The sequence below is a fragment of the Battus philenor genome, unplaced genomic scaffold (assembly GCF_028537555.1).
Source record: "Battus philenor isolate CCGP_79_NKW_IND1 unplaced genomic scaffold, ilBatPhil1.0.hap1 SCAF_36, whole genome shotgun sequence".
NCBI classification, from domain to species: domain Eukaryota; kingdom Metazoa; phylum Arthropoda; class Insecta; order Lepidoptera; family Papilionidae; genus Battus; species Battus philenor.
The window spans coordinates 415,001-420,000 of NW_027181700.1; the positions used below are offsets into that span (position 1 = coordinate 415,001).

At 51.0% G+C, this 5,000-nt stretch overlaps 2 non-coding genes across 2 annotated transcripts; both read left to right on the top strand.

The window, feature by feature from the left end:
- Nucleotides 1-1,256: 1,256 nt before the first annotated feature.
- On the top strand, nucleotides 1,257-3,160 carry LOC137927691 (small subunit ribosomal RNA). Its single transcript, XR_011107836.1, has one exon. It is a non-coding gene; the product is annotated as a small subunit ribosomal RNA (ribosomal RNA).
- An 816-nt stretch (nucleotides 3,161-3,976) lies between these two features.
- Nucleotides 3,977-4,133, top strand: LOC137927791 (5.8S ribosomal RNA). The gene has a single exon (XR_011107924.1). It is a non-coding gene; the product is annotated as a 5.8S ribosomal RNA (ribosomal RNA).
- Nucleotides 4,134-5,000: the final 867 nt, after the last annotated feature.

A 5,000-nucleotide genomic window follows, 5' to 3' on the forward strand; every position in this document is an offset into this window, starting at 1 on the left:
CGATACGCGAACGGGACCGGACTCTGTCGTTTTCAGAAATCGATACGCGAACGCATCGGCGGCTGGCTACGCGCAATCCGCGATCGGGTCGAACGATGATGATGATGATGATGATGATGATGATGATGATGATGATGATGATGATGACGACGACGATGACATCGAGATCAGGGTCAGATATAGATATGTAGATCGGTGGTATGCAATCGATACGCGAACGCTCTATAGCGCTACGCGGAGACGCATACAGTCGTTCCCGCATATACATGGGACTGGCGCGAGACGCGCCGGTCGGCCGAATCGAGTTCTCTCCGATGCTCTTCTGTTTTGTTTTGTTTGTTGGTGGTTGTGGAGTGTGGAGTGTGTTTTTTTGGTTGGTGGGGTGTGTGTGTGTGTGGTGGTGGTGTTAGTTTGTTTGCGGAGATTGCGTTTTTTTTAGATTTAGTTTTTTTTTTTTTTTTTATAAAAAAAAAAAAAAATTTAAAAATTATTCTTAGAAAACGCGCGCGAATCGAACAAAACTAATAACACCGATACACAAACAACGCGCGCCACCAACGAGAACGCCCGAAACTGAAACTTCTATAACCGACAAACGCACGAACGACACAGCGGCGGCGGAGGAGGGAAGAAAAAGGGGATCATCTCCCCACAACAACACACCGTAAACTGTGTCGGACGACGTCTCCGTTATGTAAGAGCGGAAGGCGTAAGAGAACGTCTCGTTTAATTAACGCGAACGGCGTTGGGCTCCCGAGTCGACTTCGGGGCGGCCCTTAACGCATCGCATCAACGAGCTCGTCGCGCGCTAGTCGCGCGACGGTCGATCATGATATATAAATCAAGGATTTCGGATCTCTCTAAAACCGGGCTGGAAATCGGTCATTGTTCGTTTTGCGAAACGATATTTTATAAAAGTGAAGATTTGTATGTGTCTCGTCAAAGAACGTTCCGATGAATCGGACGCGATGCCGCGTCCAAAGTAAATCTGGACGAACGCGAGGCGAGTGTTGAGATATACATTTTCCTCCGTGAACAGATAGAAAAACGAATTCATTTTGTTGTTGCGGTGTGGTGTTGTGTGTGTATTGTAATAAATACGCACGCACGCACGCACGCAAAAAGCTACCTAGGCACCGGCGCGTCACGGCGTTTCGAACGTCCGACGCGTCGCTTGTCACACGTCTATCATATCATCATCACCCTCATATCTCTCGTATGTGCGGTGTTGGTGTGTGTTAGCTCTACTAGCTAGCTCCCTGGTTGATCCTGCCAGTAGTTATATGCTTGTCTCAAAGATTAAGCCATGCATGTCTCAGTGCAAGCCGTATTAAGGCGATACCGCGAATGGCTCAATATATCAGTTTTGGTTCCTTAGATCTTACCTCGGTTACTTGGATAACTGTGGTAATTCTAGAGCTAATACATGCAATCAGAACTCTGACCAGTGATGGGATGAGTGCTTTTATTAGATCAAAACCAATCGACGGAGGGCCTCGCGTCCGAAGTCGTTAATTTTGATGAATCTGGATAACTTTTGCCGATCGCATGGTCCAGCACCGGCGACGCATCTTTCAAATGTCTGCCTTATCAACTTTCGATGGTAGTTTCTGCGACTACCATGGTTGTCACGGGTAACGGGGAATCAGGGTTCGATTCCGGAGAGGGAGCCTGAGAAACGGCTACCACATCCAAGGAAGGCAGCAGGCGCGCAAATTACCCACTCCCGGCACGGGGAGGTAGTGACGAAAAATAACGATACGGGACTCTTACGAGGCCTCGTAATCGGAATGAGTACACTTTAAATATTTTAACGAGGAACAATTGGAGGGCAAGTCTGGTGCCAGCAGCCGCGGTAACTCCAGCTCCAATAGCGTATACTAAAATTGTTGCGGTTAAAAAGCTCGTAGTTGCATTTGTGCGCCGCGCTGTCGGTGCACCGCATCCGCGGTGATACTGACACGTCTGCGGAGCATATCGTCGGTGAGCCGTCGGTAAAACGGCGGTTCAATATCAAAATCCTATCGCGGTGCTCTTCGGTGAGTGTCGAGATGGGCCGACAATTTTACTTTGAACAAATTAGAGTGCTCAAAGCGGGCTCAAAATGCTGCTTGAATATTTCGTGCATGGAATAATAGAATATGATCTCGGTTCTATTTTGTTGGTTTTCAGAACTCCGAGGTAATGATTAATAGGGATAACTGGGGGCATTCGTATTGCGACGTTAGAGGTGAAATTCTTGGATCGTCGCAAGACGAACATCAGCGAAAGCATTTGCCAAAGGTGTTTTCATCAATCAAGAACGAAAGTTAGAGGTTCGAAGGCGATTAGATACCGCCCTAGTTCTAACCGTAAATATGTCATCTAGCGATCCGCCGACGTTACTACGATGGCTCGGCGGGCAGCTTCCGGGAAACCAAAGATTTTGGACTCCGGGGGGAGTATGGTTGCAAAGCTGAAACTTAAAGGAATTGACGGAAGGGCACCACCAGGAGTGGAGCCTGCGGCTTAATTTGACTCAACACGGGAAATCTCACCAGGCCCGGACACCGGAAGGATTGACAGATTAACAGCTCTTTCTTGATTCGGTGGGTGGTGGTGCATGGCCGTTCTTAGTTGGTGGAGCGATTTGTCTGGTTAATTCCGGTAACGAACGAGACTCTAGCCTGCTAAATAGGCGTCGTCATTTAGGTGTGCGCCGCTCCGGTGGCGCAACTCACTGGCGACGTATTAAAATTCTTCTTAGAGGGACCGGCGGCTTCGAGCCGCACGAGATTGAGCAATAACAGGTCTGTGATGCCCTTAGATGTCCTGGGCCGCACGCGCGCTACACTGAAGGAATCAGCATGTTCTCCCTGGCCTAGAGGCCCGGGCAACCCGTTGAAACTCCTTCGTGCTGGGGATTGGGGTTTGCAATTATCCCCCATAAACGAGGAATTCCTAGTAAGCGCGAGTCATAAGCTCGCGTTGATTACGTCCCTGCCCTTTGTACACACCGCCCGTCGCTACTACCGATTGAATGATTTAGTGAGGTCTTCGGACCGACACGCGGTGGCTTCACGGCCGTCGGCGTTGCTGGGAAGTTGACCAAACTTGATCATTTAGAGGAAGTAAAAGTCGTAACAAGGTTTCCGTAGGGGAACCTGCGGAAGGATCATTAACGTGTGTGTATGTGTGCGAGACGCGTGATATGTTCACGAACGTTGTTGCGCCGCTGTTGCTGTTGCTGTTGTTGCTGTTGCGACGACGACGACGACGACGACGACGACGACTTCGTACATACCGTGTTTACACATATATATATGTAATACATCCATAATGATATATATATACGACATATATACATATATATGTACGTACGCGCGCGCGCTGCTGTTCGTATCTAATGCGGACGAGCGCGCGCGCGTGTGCGTGCGTGTGTGTGTGCGTGTTTGTATATATGTATAAAAAATAAAATGTGAAATAATTGTCTCTAGCGTCTATTACGCCTAACGGCGCAGCGGCGACGGCGCCGTGGCGGTGGCCGGTGGCGGTGGTGGCATTCGTCGAAAGTGCTACCGCCGCCGCTGCCTCCGCCGCCGTCGAAGCGGCCGGGTGGCGGAAAAACGCCGAGAGACGAGCGCCGACCGGGGCATACCAAACGGAGCGTTCGAAGCGGTGAAAATCCCCACTGCCTAGCTCAGGCCCTTTATTGTCGGTTGGCGCTATACAAAACGAAATTTAAGCGGTTAGAAAGATGACAATGTCGTGCGTCACGCCAGCTCGTTGGGGGGTGCGCGGGTCGTCGTCGTTCATCATTCTAAAGGATTCGCGTCGGGGCGTTAAGCTTTTTCGGTGCCGTTTCTTTATGAACGCCTCGGCGCACATGAATTCGACCAACTTTCGACGTTAATACATAAAAACGGACAATCAAGTGGCCGACGGCGAGAGCCGTAGGCCGCTACCGTAAGTAATAACAACATTAAGAAAAAACCATTACCCTGGACGGTGGATCACTTGGCTCGCGGGTCGATGAAGAACGCAGTTAACTGCGCGTCATAGTGTGAACTGCAGGACACATTTGAACATCGACATTTCGAACGCACATTGCGGTCCGTGGAGAAATATCCAGGACCACTCCTGTCTGAGGGCCGGCTGTTAAAATATAAAAACCACACTGTTCGGTGTAGAACGCGCGCTACGTGCGCTCGCGCCGGTCGATGCGCGCGGCGGTGACGCGCGACGCGGCGGCGGCGGGTTGGTGGGGGGTGATGAACGAGCTCGCGGACGGTGCGATGGGACGATCTCTAATAAGAGTCTCTCGTCCGCGCCGCCGCGGCTCTCACTCTCTCTCTCTCTCACTATCCGCCGTCGCTGTCGTCGCGCTGCCGCTGCCGCACTACCGCGCGCGGGCGAGCGGGCGCGCGCTCTTTCGAACAATTGACGGTTTCCGTTGAACGTTCTTCGCGACGGACGACGGACGGCGGGGTGCTGCACCCCTCACGTCCGCGTACGCGCGGAGCGCGTTTACGGTCCGTTTAAATATATCGAATTGTATTGAATATGAAACGAGTGTGAAAAGATTACACGCATCGCTAAGACGCGAGTCTTCGTAGTGCGGTCTTCGTCCGAGCTCATCGGTTCGTGTATACGATATAATAAAATATATCGGAAGCACAGACGACGCGTCTCCGACGGATGCGACCGGCAGGCGGTGAATGTTTTCTTGCGCGGCAAGCGTAACGCACACACAAACATATGTAAGTAAACATTACGTGATGTTCATGTGCGCGCGCGCCTAGCCCGATGCGAGAGAGTTCACCGCTCGTCGTCGCTACGCATCCGTATTATGTCGGTGATACGCGTCGTCGTTCCAGTGCGAACGTTATATTATCGTATCGATACGGACCGATACCGAAAGGGCCGGACGATCGATCGCTAACGAAAAGTACTCGCGCTCGCGTATGCGTGTCGAGATTTTCGTTTACGCTCGTATCATCATAATCATCATCGTCATCGTC